The sequence below is a fragment of the Chamaea fasciata genome, unplaced genomic scaffold (assembly GCF_029207755.1).
Source record: "Chamaea fasciata isolate MVZ Bird 193981 ecotype frontalis unplaced genomic scaffold, bChaFas1.0.hap1 SCAF_14, whole genome shotgun sequence".
Classification (NCBI taxonomy): domain Eukaryota; kingdom Metazoa; phylum Chordata; class Aves; order Passeriformes; family Sylviidae; genus Chamaea; species Chamaea fasciata.
Window position 1 is genome coordinate 18,065,882 of NW_027094099.1, and position 24,626 is coordinate 18,090,507.

Sequence of the window (24,626 nt, forward strand, 5' to 3'; positions counted from 1 at the left end):
CAGCTGGGAAAGCAGCAACTCCCACGGATGTTCATATTCTGGGAAACCCATTTCAAAGGAAAGACAATAAAAGAACAGTTAAAAACATGACCTGCTGTCTCTGAGCATTTTACCCCGTATAGGTGAATCCAGAGCAAGAAGAGATGGACGCATTTTCCCCACTAGAAAAGGGAAATTGTTAGCAGACAGTACCCAGCACATGCCCTTAGGCAACCTTCCTGCTGCAGCCCGAGGCCAGAGCAGTGACCAGCAACAAGCTCAGCTGAACAGATCTTGGTCTGGCCCACTTCCAAACCCACGTACTCGAGGGGGCTCCACCTCTGAAACAATGCTCAGCATTTCCTAAAAGAATATTGCCATTAATAAAATGCATTTGCCGTTAGAGTTCTCCAGAGACACTAAGTCAATGTTAGCTGGCAGCGCTGCTTCCACACACCAGCAATTTCAATCTCTGCTGTGCTCAAACCATCACCATCCACTCTTTTTATGGCTCTGCTCCAAATTATTTTGTCACTGCTCCAATCAGAAATGTTTCCTGCCTCTATAACAAGTTTATCAACACTGGATATGAACCACATGGCTCCCTGCCCGTCTCCTATCGCAGAAGGCTACAGATTAATTTTATAGGAATTCAAACACCCTATTAAACCTGCTACTACCTACTGCTGATAAAAGGGCTGCACTTTAAAAGAGTGTGTGTTAAGCATGCAATTAGGGGCAATGACACGCAAAATTACATATGCAGGGAGATGGAATTATTTCAAGGAGTATGCTGGAAACCGCAGGTGCCCCTGGAAGGAAGGGCCTAACCCTGTCCCTACACGTGGCCAATTCAGTGCCCAGGGGAAAGGGAATTTGTCAGGTTTGTCACCACTGCTGGGTTGTACAACGGCCACTGAGAACTTGGTGTTGGCCAGCTCTGTCCCTTCAGTGATGAGGAGGCCACACAAAAACCTTGCCCATTGATTGCCGTGGTTATGGGACAAACAGATCCTCCTCTGTCACCTTCACTAGGACACCCAGGGGACAATCTCCCAGTCCCCAAAGACAAATTCCAGCAGGATACAGAGGTGCCCATACCACAGTCAGCAGAACAACCAGACACGGTACACCCTGACAAAGGGGCAGCCACTGCCAACACAGAGCTATCTGCAAGTCCCTGGATTGAGGCAATGCTTCCACCATGCTGCTATCTCACACTCTGCAGGGAGAAAGCGCAAGGGGAAGCAGCAGACATCCCTGAGCTCCCAGTATGTACCCACCACAATGGAATTCCTGGATTTGTCAGCCAGCACAGCCCTGGCAGGTCCAGGTCAGGCAAATGTCACCAAGGGCCCTCCTGCAGGGCAGTTCTGTCCATTCATGTCTCCTCGGGCAGACGGATCCTTTGATGATCACAGCAAGCTACAGAACTCAGTAACCCCAGGAGGACAGCAGCAGGGGAACATGAAGCTGAAAGGCTGCCCCAGATGTACTGGAAAGACACTGCCTCTGGAGGCCTTTCATGCAAGACAGCTGCTACCAAAAACTGTATGAAGTAGTGAGAAATTTAGCACGCCAAACACCTGTGCAGGTGACATGGACAAGCACAGGAGAGGGTTAACAGCTGGAGAAAACTCAGCTGAGCTCAGGACAGGAGGCACACTCAGATGCTGTCATCAGAACCCCCATCCCTGTGAGAATCCTCATCCATGGAGGAGCAGTGGCACAGACACTTCTCCGAAGGGATGTCCCTGTAGCAGCTGCTGCTGCCAGCCTGTCACCGGGGCTCAGGCAGCCTGTGTGTGTACACACCACCTCTGTGGAGGCAGGGCTGCTACAGCAAAGGCGGAGGTGTGTGACACAGAGCTTACTCCAAAAGACTTGAAACTTTGCCCAACAAAGTCCTCATTCTCTGCCTTTCCTTACATTTGTCATCTTTAGAAGCTCCTGTGCATCGCTTGGGGAAACAGCCTGTGTATCTGTCCTATTTTCTAGTTTCTTCAGAGAGCAATTAGAATGGCATTTTGCTGAAAATACTCCTCCTTTTCCAAAGGTGAAGTGAAAGGGGACAGCCAGGAATAGAGGCACTGTAGTGCAGTTTCCCACTGTAAGAAGCAATTATCAGCCTCTCAAACTTCAATTCCTTAAAAGTCAACTCAACCTGCTTGCAGCAGAATAAGAACAGAACATACTTTTAATCACAAAAAAAAAAAAAAAAGTATTTGCTTTTCAAAAACTTGCAGTGATGTTTCTATATCCCTCAATTGCCTGGCTCTTTTCCCCAAAGTCAAAACCTACCTGGATCCAAGCTTCTACTTGGTTGGTCAAACATGTGTGACCACCCCTCCTTGTTTGTTATTTATTTAACACAGCCTGCTGGGAAGGCTCCAGCTGGGCAAATGAAATTCCCACCCAACACCAGACTGCTCTGACCTGTTCCGAATCATCCAGCCTTCCCTCCTGCCTTTTTGGCCCCAAAATACTGCCGGTTTTTGGTGACGAGCCATTTGCACACACAGAGGCTGAGCAGCAGGGTCCAGAGTGCAGACTTGGCATTGCAAAAAGCCCCAGTATGACTTTTGTCCCAAGATGTTCAAAGACCTGCATAAACACTCTCTGATTAAGGAAAAAATACCTTCCAGGCTCTGGAAACGTAGGAGGAGGTCTGGTTCAAAACACCGCACTAAATTAGCAAGCCTGACAATGAGATAAAAGCCCCTTCAAGGGAAGGGATCAGAAGAAAGTAAAATTAGTCCAAGTGAGATCAAAGACAAACGAAATCAGGAATGTTAAGTGCTTACAGAAGCTGCTGACTATTTCCAACCTCCATTCCTCATCCCATAGTGACAGAAATGGATAGGACCCTGGTTAAGCACAGAGCCATGTGCTCATGCAGCCTCTTGCTCACCTCCACCCTCTTACCTGCCAGAGGTGATGCTGTAATTAATGTAGTCAGGGTGGACTTCTAAGACAGGAGTCAGAAGGGCTTTCTACACGTCAGTCCTAGGCAGGTGTCCCAGCTACAGACCTGTGCTTTGGAGCCGAACAGCTTTTTACTTCTGACTCCTCCTGGAAGTAGTTTCAGCCGCTGAGCTATTCCAAGGTGGGCAGTAATGGCTTTCAGATCATAAATGTACGTGCAAGTACACACTCACATGCAGATACACACGACACACTTGTGCATTTGCATACACAGAGTTCTGGGGGAATGTAGATGTATTGAAACGCAGAGCGTGCCCTGGAATGGAGGGTCTTTGATGTAGCAAGTTAAAAGCATTTTGTTCCCAAGAAAATTATATTTTCTGACCCAGGTTCTGCAGGGTTTTTTCACTCTCCCCCGTGTTGCTAACCCCTAGGCTATATTGCGCATAAAAACAGCCCAGGAGAAAATGTTCTTTTTCTCCTATCTATTTCCTCACTTCCATCAGCCATCCATCCACCTCCGGCATCCAGGCCCAGTGAAGTAAATTAAAAAGTCTCCTGTTGAGTGTTGTAAAAAAACAGGGCGTTTCAAATGAACAAAGGTCGTCAAATCTTCAAGGCACAAAGCTGTCCTCTGCCCTTCACGGGAGCACAGCCCCTGCCAGCCTGAGTTCAGATCCAAGGCAGGCATCTGAAATCCACATTAAACTAGCCAACAGCCCTTCCCCAGTCACACATCTCAGCACCCAGCCAAAGCCCACTCCTATCATCTCCTCTCCCCACCATCAAAGGGAGGCAGGAATAGCCCAACATACCACTGAGTAAAGGGGAAAAAGAACAAATTCTGTTGGGTTTTAATTTCAAATCTATAACTAAGCAGGTGAAGTGTGAGCGAGCAACACAGCAAGGTCTGACAGATTCCTGACAATGCAATTACTTGGGCAGAGGTGAGACCCTCACAGCAGAGTTTTTACATCCAGGACATGCAATACTCCAAGCCCATGGAGCTGGGACCTTTCACTCCACGACTAAGAACAGCACAAACCCTTACTTGTATCCTTGCACACAGGGCTATCCCCTTCCTGAGGTTTAACCACTTAAATCAAGGTGGAAAAACCTAGACAAGGGAGATGCCTGTTCTGGTGAAATTTTGGCTATCAGCAGTAAACATGTCCTTGAGCTCTGCTACACAGCACGAGCAAATAAAAGGTTACTGTTCAACAGGAGACAAATGGCTTTGTGCGGAGGAGAACGAGTTGTGGTTTAGTAATTACTGTGAAAACAAAGCATTCAGGCATAAACCAAAAAGGATTCACTGCGCTGGCATATCTCGGTTTCTTTTCTAGCACAGCTGAAATCACCTGATCCACAATCCCTGAGTAAGGCCCATAAGACTGACAGCACATCTCCATCAATTCCATCGTCTCTTTTAGAAATTCAGTCAGCTGGGGAAAGCCAAAGACATTTAGGCACACAAGATTCCCAAGGCACAACCACTCCTACAACCCCCAGCCTATTCAACAACTCCAAGGCTCAGACCTTCACTTCAAGGCAGGGGAGGCCCATCTTTAGCACAGCTGAGTGAGGCCCCGGGAGCAGCTCAAGGACACCCAGCCCAAAGCAGCCAAACCACTGACAGCCTCCAGTGCCTTCCTGCGAAACCCCTCCAACACTCCCAGCCCGAAACAAAGAGCTGAGCCAAGCCAGACAGGACCCATTACAGCACAGGCCTTGGGAGATTAATACTTCACAGGGAGCAAAGTACAAGGGTTTCTAATCTGACACACTTCCAGAGCTGACATCACTTCTAGCTCTTGGCAGCCAGAGATTTTCCTGGGGAGCCGCTGTTGTGCTGCAGGTCCCACAGCCTGGAGCCTGGCCAGCGTGTTTCCTATTCCACACACATCTGGCACTTTGAAACTGGCTTGTGCACCTTGCAGAGATCCAGCCAAAGAAAACCTTCCCAGGAGCAAGAAAGTGGCTCAGGCAAGGAGAGCAGAGCGCTCGGTCGTCGTGTGTGTTCTTTGGTATATCAGGCGGTACGAGGAAAGGGCTCCTCTCTCCCCTCCACATCCCGCAGGAGGTGGCAGGAATTCAAACTGCATTCGAGCCTCTGCACTGTCGCCCGCCTTAATTTATGTATTTATTTTGGAAGTTGAACTCGTGGAACTCAACAGCACAATTAATCTTATTTAATTGGGAGCGAACAGCACTGAAGAAAAGTGAAGTTACTCCTTCCAAAGGGTTTTCCTACCTCTCAGCAAGCCAACTACTGTGCCATTGTTCTGCTTAATGTGACCTTCTGCCGATGCTCTTCAGAGGCTCTTAGAGCTGTAGAAAATCTTTACGTTCCCATTGTCTAATTCAAAGAGTGACTGTACTTCAGTGTGTCCCCATTAAAGCAACACAAAGCTCTCTTTCTTCTTGGAAACTTTATGCATTGACAATTACAAGTCAATAGCTTGGTCTCAGTCTGTTTTTAGGGCAATTGCACTTGGCAAGTGGTGACCCAGAAAGAAATCTGGACGAAGGTCTCCGACAGTCTGCATGCTGGGTGCTCGGCAACACCAGCACTGAAAGAAGAACCGGAGGAGCTCTGGGCTTGGAGCACCCCACTCCCATGATCTCTACAGAATGGGAGGCTGAAAGAGGAGCAGGACACCTAAATCCCCTTGTGCATGACTCGTTCAGCCTCCCCACGGCACAATAAAAGACAAAACATTCACTCACTAAACCGTAAGGAGGCCAGTGAGACAGAAGGGTCAAGATCCCTACATTCCCTACTCAGTTACCAGATGTTACTGGAACTTTCCACCTTGTAACAGCAACAGGAGTAAGAAAGTTACACCTCCAACACCCATTAGGCCTCTCTGGAACAGAAGGCTCCTAAAACTAATCTCCAGAGCAGCTGAAAAGACCATTTTATTAACACTTGATATGCAGGCACAGCCGAGCGGTTCCAGTGCTGAGCAGTGCTCACCAGTGGGAAGCCAACCTTATCCTAATTCTGCATATAAGCAACCTGGATGGTTTATTTAATAATGCAGCATCTCCCACTGCTGCAGGAGTATTTATCCAGCTGGCAGCAAGGGACTCTCAGATCATCCCCTGTCACTAAGCTGATCCCAGCCTTTCATGAGCAGCTGGGTGCCAGCCCGGCACTGCAGGCAGCAAGAGGCGGCACATGGAGAGTGTCACATTGTCCCCACGTCAAGGGGCCGAGTACGAGGCTGTGCCAGGAGCAATCCCCTCACACCCTGCACAGATCCAGCTGCAGCCATGGTGTAGGTACAGTGTTCTGGTCACCCCCCAGCTTGGGCCTGGGTGCACATTGGTGCTCCTCAAGTCCTGGCACACATCTGGACCCAGGATGAGCACTGGCAGGGAAAGTTTGGGCATGCAGCTCCCCCCAAGGAACAATGCTGGGCATGAGTCTCTGGCCTTTGTCCTGTTCAAATCCCTAGCTCAAAACAAAAGAGCAGAAGGGGTGGCATGAAAGAAACATCTAAAACACATGCAACGCTGCATCGCTGTTTACAGGCTATACCTGGAAAGAATGATATCATCTAAAGCTGTAATGACAGTAAATAGAGGTACTGGTTTGGGCTGGGATTGAATTAATTTTCTTCACAGGGTGAAGTGAATACCTTTGTGTAAAAATGTAACCTGCACCAAGGAGAACACCAAGGAAATAGAGCAGCTGAAAAGGTCTTCGTGGAAGTATTTTTGAAGATGCTCCTAATGCTGGAGTCAGCTGAAGCTGTTCATTTCAGACACCCAACACCATGAAAGCCACCAGCCCACACAGCCTGGGAAACTCCAACCTAGTAAAATGCCAACTGATTTCTAGAAAGGACTAAGTGCTCTCCTGCTTCCACAGAAGCATCAGATTTGCCCAAACAACTGTGTCTACGGACGATGCCTAACAGATAGGAACAAACACCAGCTCTCAAGATCGAGCTCCTTCTCATTGAGATGTGTTATTCTGATGTATCCCCTGCAACAAACGGTCCAGAAAGATGAAACAAATCAATAGCAGTAATAATTTATTCATTGTGTTGAATTGTCAATGGCAATTATAACAGTAAAGTGCTTGACTTTCACGAAGGTTAAGCTTTTGTATTTCCCCCCTCTGACCCCAGAAAGGTTTCTGAAGGCAGAGGAAGCCTAGAATTTCAAAATCCAGATTCACTAAAGTCAGCCTTTTCAGATCTTTTCCCCAAGGTGTCTCACAGTGGAACAGGGAGAGGTGTCCCCACGTAGAGCAATATAAATGTGAGCCTCCTTTGCACTGAAGGATGCTCAAAGTGCCAAAGTGACTTAAACACTAAAATCCCTGAAATCCTCTCCACAATCCCCACATTGCCTGATCCAGGGGGGACTGAGCTGTTCCTGTGCCTTTCCCAGCCACTCCACGCTCAGCACACGGAGCACCAAACCTCAGGCTTTGCTCTACAAACAACCCCAAGGCAATGCCCATCTCCTGGCCCTCATCTTTCCCTTCTTAAAAAGCCAACGAGGAACAGCTGAGACGATCCCTGCAGATGCTGCTGCAAGCATGGGATGCATGGGGAACTCGGGACAGAGCCCTGGGTTTGCATTCAGAGATTTACAGTGTGGAGGCACATTAAAATTACAAGCTTGAACAAGCACACTGGAACAATAACACATCAGAGTCCTGTAATTGGGCCCTGAAATACACTCAGAGAAAAATACAGACCAGCTGCAATGCTGGAAATGCTCCTAATGCAATCCAAGGTAATTATTGGTAACAGACCATCAAACAAGTGCATTAATATGCTCTGATCAGAGAGAGAATCAGATGGGACAGTCTGGCACAGCAGCTTGTACCTGCAAATTATGTAAATTATTTGAAAGAGCAAAGCCCCAAAGCCCTAGAAACACTAACTCTAATGAAAGTTATTAAATGCTATTTTTGTTATCTGCTGGTGTTAACATCAGAAGGCCCATTTGCTGCAGTGACTGTAATTGTGCTGCCGAGGGTCCGGGCTGAATGAGCCTGAGATTTGCAGACTAAAACGACTGCCTTGGATTTGCATGATCTCACCGACACCCGTTTAAACACATAATGACTTCCTGCATTTTTCACTGATGTTGGAAAGGAAACCCAGCTATTTTGCTTTTGTCAGATGCACAAGTTCCTCATTTTACTTCATCACACATATACTTTATCTGCAAAGGACACAGAGGAGTCTGAAAGAAGATCTCCTGTTACAACATTACCTATTTTTATACTTCAACTGTTTCAGTTTAGCATACTTTTAGGATATACTTTCATCTCTTCATGCCTGAGAAAGTTAAAAGTATGCAGTACGATTGCAAGCTTCAGTATCATCCCTCTTGAGAATAGTCACTTAACCAGAAACTAATATTGCCAAATAAACACACAAAAATTCTTCACCTGTGGGCTACAGTTTCAGAGTATTTTGTAGCTCTTTCCCTCTGGGTTAATGGCTTTGCATAATCCAAAGATGCAAACAGAAATACGTTAAATTGAAAAATGTTCAGTTCCGACAGTGAATATTTTATCAGTCAAGTTCTCACCACCCTACAGTATTAAAAAAAAAAAAAAAAAAAAAAAAAAAAAAAAAAAGGCAGCATACCCAATGCTAAACCTTGGGAAAAGTCAGAGGAATGGAAGTGTCCCCACACCAAGTCCGAATCCAGCAGCCAAACTTCCCAGCTAATACATCCTGTCCCCTCTACCAGGCAATTCTTCAGCCTTTGTAACTCAAAATTTTACACACAAAATGCAGTGTAAAGCTGTGGAGCAAGCAGACAGAGCCCATCCTGCTTCTCCCTCATTTTAAAGACCTCCAGAAACTTGGCCTATACTTAACAATTTCAAAAGAAACACACTTGTAATCTTATTTTCTTTTTTTTTCACGTTGCAAGACAGACACACTTCCAGCATTATTGGTGCACCCAAAGACTGATCGACCTCCAGTGAGAGTCAGAGGCACCTCAGGTGAATTTCACAGCCTGGTTCACTGTCCATCTTGCTTCCCAGGCATGTTGCGTGTCACCAAGGACAGCAAGAAAGCTCAGCAGCAAAGGAAAGAGGAAGAATGTGTTATGGAGAAAGGACACAAGCCCTTTGACTCTGCCCCTGCTTGGGCGTACAAGGCTTGTGCTTGGAGTGCCAGCTCGGCCCCAGAGCCCCAGCTCACCCACCCTGGCTCTCTGCAAAGGAGGCAAGAATGACAACAGCTGCTGTAATTTATTAGTTGTGTCTGTTCACGCTCACCAACCCTCCCCAGGACGCACCGCTCCGATCGCAGCCAGACACGAACGGCGAGTGTGACTTGAGGCAGCGGGAAAAACACTTCTCCATCACGTGTGCTTTCCCCTTCACAGGCTCCCCTTCCAGTCGTCTTGCCTGTCATTAAAAGGAACTTACAACCTGCTGCTGAATGATGTACTGTAATCAATACAAAGAGCCACAAGATCCCCTGCAAAGGATGCGGGAGCACTGCTCAGCAGCGATATTTATGAGCGCAGGATCCCATGGACCAGAGCAGTCCCCAGTCTCCTGAGTATTTCCACTACTTACGCTGAGATCAGAAAATTAAAATGATATTTTACGCTTAATGGTTTGAACAAGACCTGTGAAGTCCTTCTCTCGGTCCCATTTACAACACAAACGCCAATGACAGAGCAGCAGATGGTCAGAAACACTCCCCTAGAATATTCAGGCGATTCAACTTGAATCTGTGCCCAAATCATTTAACTTTAATGGATTCTTTCATTAACAACCAAAGAAAGGGAATATGGTTGCCAGGACATTAAAATCACTTTTTCAATTATACTGTTATAAAATCGAACAAATTAGCTGTAATTCTTAGCTGAAGCTTAAATGGAAGCACGACTTTAAGAAAGAAATTAAAATTGATTTGGATTAGTGGGCATCAAGGGCTTTTTAAAAAATTAACAAGATTCTTATGACTTCATAGCATGGATGGATTAGCTGGAGGTTTCGCTGCCCTGTGCTTGCTACCTGCCAAAGCATGGCAGCTGGCTTCACAGCATTCGTTACAGCGGGTTTTAATTAGACTGAGGGGAGAGAAGGCAAGGATTGAAGCTGGAAACAAAGTTCTAGAGAAGCTGTGTGGTGTCTGAATTCACCTTTTGGACCCAGCCCATCAGGGTCTTGGCAAAACTCAGGGAAATCATAACCTCGAAGCTTTAGCAGGACAAGGTCTACAGGCTGTAGAGTTTAACTCAGGGTGGTCTTGCAAAACTATATTGGATGCTTCACAAACACAAAAAAAAAAAGAAAAAACAAGCCCAAGATATCTCTTGTAAAGAACACACAACTTTAATGCAGGCTACTGAAAAAAAAAAAAAAAGCAAAAAAACAAAAAAATAGAAAAGAAAGATCCAATATACCACAAAAACCCAAAGCAGGTAAGGATTAACAATGGGAGCAGCAGAAAGAGCAATTCATAAAGGAAACAGGAACTGTAACACCGGGCACCAGGATGCAAGTTACCTACAACACAGAGCAAAGGGGTCACACTAAGAAGAAAAATGTCCTTTATAATGTATAATATGAGCTTAATGAAAGAGACCTTCACTGAACACAACTTGCATTGATCCTAAAGACCAGGAACCCTAAGATGTACTTTAGAGAGCAATCCCCCTGCCAGGGAAGGGAGTGATTTGGAACTGTTGCCCAGAAAAAAAAGAGACTGAAACCAAGCTGGAGACTTTTATACCTGCACTGGACAAAGCCTTTTAAAATTTATTTATTTAAAAAAAAAAAAAAAAAAAGGAAAAAAAAAAAGGCACTAGTGGGAACAATCCTGTTTTGACCCCAGCCAGCCGGACGGGATGTTCCAGTGCTCAGGCTCCACCCTGAACAGCCCCAGGATGATGCACTGCTGAGAGCACCTGCCAGCTGGCACAACTGGCCTCTCTGTAAGGTAAATGCTGCAGAACATTTCAAAACCATTTTCATGAAATCTTGCAACACAAAGCACTTTAGATGACTCTCCCCTTTACGAGTCAGCATTTCATATTTAGTTATTTCTGCTCTTTATTGCAACACAGTGGGTGGCAATTTGCATCAGTAAAAGCTGGCTGGAAAAGTTAATCTTTCTTTGGACAATCCTGAATATTACTGCTTTGCCATAATCCTGCTGGTTTGTCACCCTGTATCTGGCTTTCAGATATGCCACAAAGTCATGTTCTCCAATAAATCAAGAGCTTTACCCTTTGAAACAAGCTTTGAATTGTAATCGCTGTGGGTCTCCGTGTGCTTGTTAGCAGGTCTTATATTTAAGAAAACAGAAGAACACATTTTAATCCAGAACCTTTCAAGATCCATGTGTCTTTGAGTTCTTTTAATGATTTAAAAATCAGGGCACCCTCTGGTTTTCTGTTAGAACTAATGGCAAGATTTGGCCTAGTAGGGTGGCAACTATGCACACATAACGCACACAACCAAGACCTTTATCTCATCTAGGGTAGGGATCTGAAGAGCCTGGAGTTGGTAAGAAAGGAGACCCCCAGATGAGACTGTTACTGACAGTGATCTCTCTGCAAGGCAAAGCAGAATGGGCTTCTGCAAACCAATGTTTTAGGCCGAAGGCGAGTTTTACATTTGCACCACAGCAACGGCACAAGAGCAGGCACATCAAATTCAGGTGCTTCTGCTGAACAGCAGCAAAAGCCAGGGCAGGTAACAGTAATTTCCAGCTAAGAGCATAGAAACTTCCTGACCCAAACTGCCTGACCCAACCAAGCAGCAGAGACAGCAACTGCACCTGTGAACTCTGGCCTCGGGGCTCACGTTACTCCCATGCAGGAGCAGGTAGAGGAACTGGCACTTCTCACCACACCGTAGGCACCAGCACCTCTGTCCATCAACTGTGGGTTAGAAGCACCTACAGGGACTTCTGAATATCCGTTTTGACTTGTCTACGAGTAGAAGCTTATTATTATCATAATTATTAGTAACAATTATACAACTATTATATATGTTAATATATGTCAACAGAATAAGAATATTAATATATTCTCTACAGGGTATTTCACAGAATTAATGAGATCTCATAATGAGCCTAACCTCTCTGACATCTTGCTGATACTTATTTCTAAGCAAGCTACTAAATTCAGTGTGCATCTGCTCCAGCATTGAACTGGCTTGCAACTCAACTCGATACCGTAGGTGAAAAGGACATGAATGCTGATGAAGGGAGGTTTCTGCCCTGCTGGGGGCAGCGATGGAAGAGGCAGATGCACATTTATTCCTGTTGCCTTTATTATCAATCTGGTTCCCTCTATTATGGGCAGCTCTGAGCAGCCAAGTCTTAAACCACCCCAGCTCCTGCTGCAGTGAATGGCAGCGAGTCCCCAAGAGCTCTTTGCCACTGACACATCAATTCAAGCACATCACAGGGCTGTCTCTGTCTCCAGGCTCAACTCCTCCCCAAGGCCTTCAAAGTCAACTCCAGCAAGGCTGCTGCTCACAGCACTGTTTTCCTAGTGGTCTTAGCTGGCATGCAGGGCTTCCCACCCTCTGACACCTCCCCAGCTTGCTCAGGTGCCACAGAAAGGGAAGCAAGCACCCTCCCATGCACTGGGAAAGAAACCGGAGTGCAGCCCTACAGCCAGTGAAACGTGCCCTCAGTGTCCTCAGAGCCAGGCACAGTGGAACACCCAGGGACACACGAGACACCCCTAGAGTTCATTTGCAGCCTACCTCCTGTACAAGCCGAGATTCAGGAATAAGAGGTAACTCATTTCAGCGCCAGATCCTAAAAGCCTCAATTCTCTGGCAGGGAATTCAGCAGCAAAATTCCCACAGAGAGGAGGATTTAGACCTCGAGAGGTCCAAAACAAAAGGAGCATCTGTGACTCACCCATGAGACCCACAGCAACAACAGTGTAAAAATTACATTCACATGGACTTGATGCTGCTCATGGAAAACAACTCTGGAGTCTTTCTGCTGGCAGACCCCATCTCCGAACACTCTTCTTTCCCTCTTTTGTTCTTTATAGGATATTTGCATGGAAACAAGAGCCCTGTTTCTCAGCTGCTCATCTCGTCCTGCTGTCTGCCCTTCTTTAACAGAAGACAAACTTTTCAGAGAGGCTGTTTCCAGGCAAATAGCCCAGAATGACAGAAGAACAGAGCACACGAGCACCTCCCAGAGCCAGAGTGCCAGTGCCAAGCCAGGGATAATCCCTGTGCACAAACAGTTTCTCACCTTTTGGTGAGGAAAGCTGCTGAGTGCACCGGAAGAGTTCACTGGGAGACTTTCAGAGCATCTTCATTGGAAAACAAGTCTCTTCAAGACCATGCTGAGAAGATGCAGTTGTGTGGGGTGCAACATCAGTGACCAGCCAGGGAAAGCCCTGCTAACCCGAGGTACCCCCAAACTCAGCACTGACATGTGGCACCATTATGAGACTCAGACTCCTTCAAAAAAACTAACCCAACAGTTACTGCAGGTTCAGAATCTGCTCTTGCCCCTGAATCTTCCCGTAAATTTTGCTCTTTTTTAAGCATAATTTTGTTGTTCCAGTGGGGTTGGCAACGTGGAAAGTCACCAAAGTGGGGGGAAGCTGACAGCGACCTGCTCCGTGTATCTAACTCGGAGTGTGAGCCAGACAGCGCTGTCAAAGGGCAAAGAATACACTCTGGAAACAAAACCTCTTTGTTCCTCTAATTTTGTTCCAGTTAAGTCAGTTCAGCTGTTCCATATAACCAGTCAAAAACATTCAGCGTTTCCCAAAGTATTTTAAGACTTCAAAGTTGTAGGTTTTATTTTGACAGTTTTAAAGCACATAGCTTTTTTTTTCTCTGCAGATTTTTTTTTTACATTAAAAACAAGGCTGTTTAATAAATTAAGCTTTACAACAACCACTGCCGCTCTGCTTTTATCATGGCTTCAATTAAAATATTGTTTCTTGAAGACAGCTAACGGCTTCTGAGAAAAAAAAAATGAGGGTGTTTCACTGAGAATGTTTTCAATAGACTCAATTTGTTAAAACTTGTGATTAAAACCAAACTCCAAGTAGGGCAGGCTCAAAACCGGGGTGGGGGTGGGCTTTAAAGCTGTCCAAGTTGCTGATATGAACTCAAAACTTCACAGCCTCAAATAAGCATACCTAAAAAGTATAACACCCAACAATGGAATATTTAGGAAAAAGTGAACTCTCCAACATCCACTGATGAGGAAAATGTAGGAAAAACATTGTCCAGAGCAGTGCCTCTGGCAGCTCAGCAGAGATGGGAGCTCATCAGGAGCAGGCTGTTCCAGAACAAAACCTTTCTACATAACCCAGGCAACAGATCTGACCTTTTCATCTACAAAAACCGGTCAGCCCACCACCGAACTCATTACTGGGGGAGATCTGCCCCTCAAACCCACTCGTTTTTTCACAGTCTCAGGGCCAAACCTGTTCTGACACTGATTGCCTCCTGTCAGGAAAGTGCTGGAACAGCTCAGGGACGAGCCCTGTACTGAAACCAAACCTGTCTGAACTCTCCCCGAGTAACCTGAGCTTCACACACCCGCGCTGACATTGTCACCACACTGAACGGGAGCCAAGCAAGCAAACGAAAGACTCGTGTCTTCAAAAGCAAACAAAAGAGGGTTATAAAAACTAATTAGCTGTTTGTGCTCGCTGCTGCTCTTCTCCGCAAAGCTGTAACCACAGCGAGTACATCTCTGTGGGCTTCTCAACAGCAGCTCTGGGACGGCCGGGGCTGGGCCAGCTTCACGGTGCCAGCAGCAAAGGCCCTAATCCCACAGTTTTGAGGTCAAAGCTCCGCTCGCACAGTTCACAGTACAGCCCACAACCAGCTGTGTCAGCACAACTGAGAAAGCAGGATCAAGCAGCCGTGGGGACGAAGCTTTTAAGCCTGTGATGCTGCCAAACGCTTCGTATCACAGCCCTGCCTATTTGCATTTCTGCCTTGGGCCCCATCTGTAGCTTCCCATCCACGTAAAAGCTGCCCCCAGGGAGAAGAAAGGCTACTGTCCGTTTGTTCAACACATCTCAAGTGCATCCAGCTTCAAACGAAATAGGTGGTAAAACTCTTTTCCAAGCAGTTCTGACTCTCTTGTTGTCTGGGGGCAGAGAAGACCAGAAATGGAAGTAGCGGGTCCAGTGGCTTTGATCAGTCAGCACCAGGCAGCAGTGAAGCTCCCAAGCCCTCCCAGCCTTCCATCCCAGCACACCATCCTCACCATGAGGAACAAACACTCTTAATTCTCACCTCAACTTCCTCTTCAGAAAAACGATCCTACAAAGTAGGTCTCCCAATGCAATCAGTTAAATCACTCTGTAGTAACACACAGGAATATCTTTAAAATACGGTTACATCCTGTTCCAGAAGTCTTAATGAGCCATATTTTTAGCCCAGGAATAACCTGAAAACCAGCGGAGACACACTGCAGCACTAAAACGATGTAAAACGATGTCACTGTAAAGCTATTTCATTACAAGCCACAGCTCTCTCTGCACAGATAATTTCTTCCAAGAGCCCAACTAAGCTGTTACAAGGTTTTCCAGCAGACACATGTGTAGAACAGCCAGAAAACAGCCTAAAATACCAGGCAGAAGTTGAGAACCAGGAGAAAGAAAAGAATAAACACAGGAGATGGGACCCTTTGAACACACGTGTCTCAGCAGAGGTCACTGCAATGACTGGGAGCTGGAGGAGAGCCAGGGCACCATGCAAGCATCTGTCAGGGATCCCACCCAGGCTCCAGGCAGGCATCCTCACACACACGGGAACTGCAAGGCTGGAGAAGGCAGGAGCTCCAGCTGAGACCACCCAGCCTCTCGTGCCTCACACTCACTACCTGCAGTGACAAAGTGACTGACACAGCCACAGCCGGCAGAGCTGCACGAGGGAGCACAGACCATCCTCCAACAGCCATCTGGACCATCATCAACACCCAGAGGTGACACACACGTGGAAGGCAGAGGCAAGGCCAGGCATCTGCCTCCCCAACCTGCTCAAGCTTCATGTGAGAAGCAAGGAGTAGATGAAGTACAAACAGGATCCAGATATGACAGTGCCAGGCACTCTGAGGACACTTCTGCTCATGCCCAGGGGTTTCAAGAATTCAGCTGCAGCCCCAGCAGCTCATTCCCAAAGCCCCTGGCCTGAACACTGCACTGCCTGGGAGTCCTGCAGGGCTTGTGACCTCTGCCAGGGCTGAGGAGAGGCACGGACACAGCCCCATCATCCACGGTTCCGGGGAGAATAAACCCCTTCCCACTCGCCCTAAAGGAAAAACAAGTCACAAAGACACTTCAAGCAAATGCTGGTGGAGTGACACCCTGTCTAACTCAGGGGGACAATGTGAAACTCCAGTGGCTCTCAGGCTCTAGAGACAAACTCTAAATTGCTTTTCCTGGCAGCTGCACCTTCCCTGATCCTGGAAGAAAGCTGGGGTAAGGGAATACCCATATACTCCTTATCTCCTTAACATGAGGAAAAGGACAATCTAAAATGGGCTTCTCCTCCGAATGAGCTCCAAAGCTATCTCAGAAGAGCCACGTTATCTCCCAGCAGCCCAAACCACTCCTATTTGTTACAGAATAATACAGCCATTACTACTGAGCAATCACACTATTACACTGTTGTTTTACATGGCTATAATTTAACAGTTCCCCACTGTTTGCTTTAGAAAATCTGTTCTTGAAAGGTCTATAAAATTATGAACTCTTCCTCCAGTTTGAAAACCTGGGCACGAGCAGGGATTTCTGTTTCCTAATAAATCACATACCCGTACTAGTAAACACCAGCTTATAAGAAACATCTTTTGTTTATTGAAAGTAAATAGCATGTGGACATTTTAAACAAAAAGAAGGTGGGAGGCAGAGGGGGACAGACAGATTATGTTTTCCACTTTCGTTTTGCCTTGTGTCTAAACAAACAGTTCCTAACAGCTTTGTTTTCCAAACCAACTTTCTCCCAGCTGCTATCTGGAACCACAGAAAGGGAAAACAATACTCAAGATGTACAAGATTACTTGACTTTGCACACTCGTTTTACTCAGCAATCAGCGGTCTGGCTACACAAGTCACAGGGAGAGTTGCTAGGAATAAGCAGTAGCCTTGGAGAGACTGGTTGGCTTCACAACAGATCGGTACTGGGAGGGTTCACTCAGAACCTCACACCACGCCAGAGGGAAGCAGCACTTTGCCAAGCTTTTGTGACAGGTTCCACTTTTGCCACAGGAACTGATCTGCTGCTTTCCACTGATCCATTACAGCACAGAAACTTGGAAGGTGACTCTGAGCAGCAGCTCAGAGAGGAGGGCAGAGAAAACAGCTCTTAAAGATCCCTCAGGGACAGCCAGCTGTAGCATCTGAAAACAAACTACTGCCCTGATCCTTTTCAGCCATGGTTTTTACTGTTTCCATAAGGTACAGGAAGCACAGAGATACCAACCCAAGAAGCCCAAGAAATTATACCAGGATAGAGGACACTCTAATGTTTCTGAATTTTTCATCATCTTCAAGATCAAAGACATTAATCATCAAAGATCTTTCTCATCCCTCTGCCTTCAACTGATGATCAAGGTACCAAATATTCCCACACTCCTTTTTCTTGCCTTCTTGCTACACAGTTTAGTGTTACTTAGACCACATCTACCTCACAAGTTCCTTGCCCACAAGAGAGGTAGCAACATTTCATTAAAGTTGCAGGGTGGGAATAGATAGACAATATTTTGATCCGTTTCACTCAAACGGAAGATTCCTTATATCCAGGCATAAATACAGAGACATGATTCCAAGAGAGTCTCAGAAATGATGTGCAAATACCTGGCTCTATTGCAGCTCTCAATCACCACTGAAACTTGCTACATTTAACCCACCACTTTCTTAACTGCACATCACACCACAACTGAATAGCCCCTCCACAGACAATGGTCCAGCCCCTTCTGAGCTGGACCTTCACGAACATTACCCAAAAAAAAAAGACTCAGCTGAAGTCCAGAACGTGGCAATTTCTCACTTATACCTCATTCACCCCATCCAGGTCTTGCAGGAAAGCACCTGTTCAGCTGGGAAGGAGCAGGCAGCCTGAGCCAGCCTGCACTGTGGGAAGCAAACCCTCTGCATGAGCCCTTTCACAAGGCCTGTTTCTCCCACAACAGCAAAGTCCCCCTGACAGCGCATGGATTTTTTACTGCTACTCGCAGTGCAAATGAGATAATTAGGTCAGAAATCTTCAAAGCCCTGCCACTGCCATGGGTAATGAGAGTCTGCAGTTCACCTCCAAATAAAAACGGAAGGAGAAGGGCAGGTAAAGCTCCATCTCTACCAACAGCCTGAAGTCTAGCTGTGAAGCCATCCAGGAAACAGCTTAGTCCAGCTTCCATCAAGAAGAGGTTCTTCCTAGCAGCTGGAAAGCCAATGCAAGAATACAACCCTTAAAAAAGAGGAGCATTCATAAGGGAAAACCAGGAGCACAACAGATTTGCCAATAAAACACAAAGTACAAGCAGCCAAACTGCCACATTTGAATCAGTGACAGCTCTCTTATCTAGCTGTGTGCTGGCTTTCTCCTTGCAGAAAAAGACCAGATCTCTGTTCTTATCTGAAACGCTGTCTTAAAAAAAAAGATGTGAAGAACCCTTCTGCAGGGGTGTCACTTTGGTGACAACCCAAGACACACGCACTCCTCAGACTGAGCTGAAAGCTTTCACAACAAACAAAACTCCCTGGCATGTATTTAGAACTACCTATTGTACAATTCCGTCTTCTAAAGTTAAGCAAAGAGCCTCTCTTGTTTGCTCTTGATAGGCTGGGGTTCAAGTCTGGAGCGTGTCTTCAGGGCAGGGTGTAAAGTGCCATAATGCAGAGCAGCTACAGAATGTCAAAGAACAGCTCTGCTTTCAATCTTACCAGGTGCACAAGGAAATAGAAATACAGATCCTCTCCTTGCTCCTTCTATTTTCCAGCTCTCTCCAAACAGCCAACCTGTCCTACAGAGGCCCTGCAAAGAGGCCTGGATGTGCAACTTGTCAGCCAGAGAGGACAAGAACCAACCCTCCCATGCATCAGAAGAAAGTTATCTACTCCCAAGAAGAGAAGTCAGGCTCGTCAAATTCCTGCCAACTCTACTGCGTTTCCCAGGTAATTGCACAACCCATGAATTAATAAGAAATAATGAGCCAGCACACAGGGGAAGAGAAGACAATTCAGAACAGCAAGGAAGAGAACTAATGGAAAAGTACATTTTAATTGCTCAGTGCAGACAACTGTCACTGCAAGCCCGCATTGCCCCAAGAGAGGTGTCACTTCCCTGAGAGGACACAAGGACACGCAAGCCACCCACACGACACAGGAACACAAGGCAAAGGTGAGCGGGGCTTAGGGCAGAGTTAATTTTGCAGAGAACAGACAGCGTGGGCAGTCCTGACAAAGCACCAGCCTTGTCACCACCCACCACAAGTCCTTCAGGAAGTCACAAAACCCATCTGGGCTTCACTGCCTGGTTACAGCTGCAGTGTCTGACAGCAGCTCCCTCCATGGGCGTGGACCACCCCTGCTTTATCTAGACCTGCTCTGCTTCTTTCTGTTATCACCTAACCCCACAGGTATGTTATCAATGCAGCCAGCCAGCCTTGCTGGGACAATAGCAGATAAAAGGGCAGGTTTGACAGAGAAAATAATAAAATGGGAGATGATAAACTGTTAAGTCAAAGGGGTGCTCACAACTAGACATGAATGATCTTACCAAGGACTTGGTGACCTCCGGACTTTAATCCTCCTGGCTTAACTTCTTACCTAGTCCTGTTTGAAAAGATAGTATCTGGTTGTGATCTGGAAACTCAGTTATCGTCGAAAGAGCAAAGTGACCTCTTACAGCTCAGGGATTGTGTTAGGAAAAATAGCAACATGACAGCCATATCTATGGCTACAGAATGCACATGGAGGTGGAGGAAAACAAGGAGCAGGACAAACTTTGAACGTGGGTAGGAGCGAGGGTCAGAATGGGTGAAAATCTGCCCTCCCATTTCCAAACTTAAACTTGTATCTATCAAAACAACAGGAGGAAAATATATTTCATAACCTATTTCAAAAATGCTTCACATCTATTTGGCTATTTAACTTTCCAGCATCTACAGAGCATTTACCCACTGTCAGCGCAAGTTTCTCTTCAGAGCACATAAATCTTTCTGTTTTCCAAAGCTGCAGCCAGCTGAAACCTGACAGTTTGAGGACAAAGCAGTAAAAGGCCCGGGTCTGCTTCCAAATGGTGAAGGACACGCTTTCCACACACAGTATGAGAGCAGCAGAATTTCTGTGGGGACTGTCACACCACTTTGGGGCCCTCCTGGATCAACAGGGGTACAGGCTCAGATGTGATGCTTCTCCCTGGCTGTCTCTGGGCTTCTGCTTATCTCACCAAAACACATCTGAAAACAACACTTGCACTTACACTGAGATTTCAACAAAAACTTTCTCAGCAGTGAGGAGAGTTTTGCCTCTGTGCATCCGACTTCAAGATGAGCGCTATTGGATGGTGGCTGCTGTGGACCAAGGAATCCAACCTCATTTATTGCTAAAACCAGATTTATTTCCATTAATCAAAACTAATTAGTCCTGCTCCTCCTATAATGAGGTCTGTTATGCCTCAGCACACAACACCATGAAGATGAGAAATCCTCATCTTCATAACCAGGCACTTTTGGGCCACTTTGAATAGCTCCTTCTCTACTGTTAGAAACAATGATGAGAATGATGTCTCTTCCAGAGAGCCAGTTTTATTTCAGGGAATATGATCCTGTATGATCATTCTCACGTTCAGGTCAACAGCAGCCTCACAAAATCTCCTTTATCCAACTTTTACTACTGTTGAGCAGGGATTAACATTAATTGAGCCCAACCCATATTAGCCAAAGATTATTAGCTAGTCACCAGCCTATGATCACTTGCACTTTCCACAGAAACCTTTACATCGCTCAGATAACTTGCAGGATAACCCAAGTCACCTTTTTAATGAAATCTTTGTAAAAACACACATCCACATTGCTGTCTTCCTCCTTCCAAAAGACACAGTTAGTTCAACTTAGAAAACGCTATAAAAATCAGTTCTGTCAAATTTGGAGTCCAACAAGTTTCTGGTGAGAAGAAAACACTCCCTATGAGGGCAGCATTTTTTTAAACCTCACAAACCTACAAAAAACTATTCAGGAATTTTTATTTACAAGCCTTTGCACATACCACAAACCAAATACTAATTTAGCCTTTCTGTGTGCCCCATCCTGATGCTTCCTCTGGTTTCCTGCATGTGAAGATCCTGCTGCAACATCCCAAATCTGCCTCAGCAACAGCTGGGCTGCTCTGCAAAGAGACACTCTTGGAGCTGAAGGTTTCTTTACTTTTCCCTCGTCTGGCTGTGATCCCATCACATCTGGAAGCCACATCCAGCACTGAATGGCAGCTCTGCACTGAGCTGGGGGAACTGATGCCCTAGGGATCTGCACAGTCCAGATCCAAGAAGTCAGGCTCTGAACTGGAGCAGTAAAAGACTTCTCCAGCTGGGCAAACACCTGACTGCTGAGAAAAGCAGGGCTTACTTACTACTGTTACTATAGAAGGCTGAGATTCTGGATGGAAAACAGGTGAAAGACTCAAGGACCTTCATGTACTTGGCTCAGTAAAGAGCAGGTTATCAGGAAATTCGGTGAGTGTACACATCCTCACAGGGAGGCTCTTCATACCAGCACCTGTCTTCACACACTCTCCAAACCCCAGCTGGGTGATCTCAAACTGAAGGTGCACATCGCTGAGCCAGGACGTCAAACCCGCCTCCCGAGGGGCTGTGGTGGACAAACACCCAAAGCAAATGTTTAAGGCAGAAGTGGGTGTTGCTTTTTAAGAGATGCTCTTTTTCAACCACGAAACCTGGAACAAGAAACGTCTCAGCTTCACACAGTACACAAGAAGGCAGCACAATATACTGCTTGCCTTAAACACACTGAACTATCCCAAGTGCCTTCGCTGGTGTAAAAAACAAAGAATGATCTGACAGCTCAGCCTCACGCCCAGATGCTGAAGTGTTGCTGAAGCCTTTCACCCCTCACTTAACTCCTCTGCTGCTAAACAGCAAATCCTGGCAGCAGCCACAAGCATGAAGTAAATGGGAAGCTCTTCTCTGCCAGCAGCTGGGAGAAACTTCCATCTCTCCCCACTTTGCATGTAAAGAAAACTCCACAATAGTACTTGTGGTAATGCTGCTCGCCAGATTTTCCACTGACAGACTCTTGAGGAAAGCCTCCAGATAGGAAGTCTGCTCCTAAGGACCCTCTTCAAGTGGATGACTTTTGACTTTGGGAACGTATGGTTCATCTTCTTGAGGAACGGTTCCTATTGTTTTCAGTACAGAGAAAAAGAGTACAAAGGAAAAGAAAGAAAAGTTGCGTTTACTGTGACCTAGGGAACACAGAGCTAAATAAATTTGATCAACATTTTGATTTCTCTGACAAAAGCCGCAATCAGCACTGACACAAACAACTGGTTAGCAAGCTGGGGGAGTGGGGGGCAGGAGGGGAGGGGTAAATCAAACCAGAGTTTCAGGATACTTATCTTTCCATCACAACAATTGCCACCAATGACAGTAATTTACATGGCTAATGGGCAGCATTATGTTTACAAAACCATTCTTGGGAGGGAAAATCTAAACAATTTTTGCCAATTCAGCAAAGGAGCTGGTGTTGGATCAGATCCTGGGATTCTTTTTCCCCTTTTGTCTTCTCTGAGGGTATTTTGCCAAGACGCCTCGCTATGGAACAACACGGAGTGCCTTCAGAAGTGTCTCTGCAAGCCACAGAGACCCGTGGAGGAAACGATCACCCTCCTGTGACAGCCTGAATTCTCCTACAGCAGGACTGCCCTAGCCTCTGTGACAAGGGGAAATACCTATCAAGCAGAAAAGCAATGGAGCCAAGGCAGCAGCCTTGACTTCTCCATCCCATGCCACCCTCTGTACCCCTCTGCTGAAGATAACCTCCAACGAGCCCCTTATCTCCCACACAGGGGCAGGTCCCATCCCCAAACCACATGCTGACCCCCCAACATCAGCCTGAACACCTGCTAATTCTCTGTCCTCCCCAGTCCTTGGTTTGGTTTTTCTTTCCATGAAAAGCTCCCTGACCCTTTGTTACAAGCTCTTTCAAGGCTTTGCCACAGGCAGGTGGGACTGCCAGGGCATGGAAATGGGCTCAAAGTGGCTCAGTCCCTCTGGGTCTATGCAATATTAGGACTATGCTCATCATTCCTTTAAAGCAGCACAGATAACCCCAGAAAGGTAAGAGCACATTTTCACTAAAAAATGTGCTAAAAAGAGACAAAGATTTCCAAAAGAACATAAAAGCCTTCCCACATGCGCAGAAAAAAAAAAAAATCAGTGAACTCTTGACTAGTTTTAATATCAGAGAAAATTCCACTTTTGTCTGGAAAATACGTGCACCCGTTCTGCAGCTGTATCCAACAGCCAGCCAAGAGCCACAGAGAGGACAGTCCTGCCTTAAGTGCAAAACCTGAGGTAATTTTGGAACCTGTAAGCACTGATGATGCCTCCGAAAAAAGATTTATCAAAGCCCTGAGTGCATGAACAGTCAGATTTTGCCAAAACTCTCAGTGTATTGACAGGGCATTCGAAATCCATGTCATTAAGTAAAGACCTTTTGGTCACACCAATTAACTCGATCACCTATTGACAGTCAATTTAGAAACGATCAAGGATGCACATTTCCCAGCACACAGTGAAGCAGATGAAGGACTTTATCACATCCCTGCTGCCAGTCTGGCATCGTTTCTGCATCCCAGGTTTGTCCCACCAAGTCCTGCCATCCCAGCACCATTTTAACTGCTTAATTTCCCAAAGTCTTACATTTAACAAGGTGCTAAGTCATCCCAACTCCAACGGGAACGTGGTTCAAAGACCCGAGCAGGAAATGAGACCAGGGAAATCCGTCAGAACACGGGAAAGAGCCACAGCAGACTGAGCACAAATGCAATACCTCACATGCTAGATTTTGATTCTCCCACCAATCTGGGCTGAGAGCAAACCTTGGGGATGCTCGCATTTCTTTAACACACCTTTAATATTAATGACCTGTCCTCGAGAACTCCATGAAAGATCTGGAAAAAAAAAAAATTAAAACATGGAAAAAAAAAAAAAGCTAGAATAAACCAGGTTATTCCATAGCTCAGCTGAATTTCATATGGCAATAACAGGCAATGGTGTTTAAAATGCTGATAAAGATTTTTAAAATAATTTCAGAACATCTGATACGAAAGTTTCCCTGGAACACAGTAATTGCTTATCATAACCACCGCAAAGTATGTTTATTACCCACGGAGATAAGACACAGCAGCTGCTGGACTTCTCAGATAAAGCGAGCCCATATCACAACAGCAGGATCACATGGATTAGGAGCAGGAGAGGATCTGACTCAGAGACACCAAAGGGCATCAGTGACATGAACAAAAACACGTCCAAGAGAGAAGCTCCATGACCTACACACTCACAAACTGTCCTGACACCTGCAAACAGGACAGGGTTAGATAGACTCAGACACCTGGTCTGGCTCTCCCACAGAATTTCCCTTCTCAGCAGCTGCAGCTCCAGCAGATTTTTGCCTTCCTGCAAGGAAACAGTGATCAGCTCTTCCTCTTCTTTGAAGCCTCCATTACTCTTCAGAATTAGGAAA

General features: G+C 46.1%; 1 protein-coding gene across 1 annotated transcript in view; it reads right to left on the minus strand.

Moving 5' to 3' along the window:
- Window positions 1-24,626, minus strand: part of IGDCC4 (immunoglobulin superfamily DCC subclass member 4) — an 87,229-nt gene that overhangs the window by 57,845 nt on the left and 4,758 nt on the right.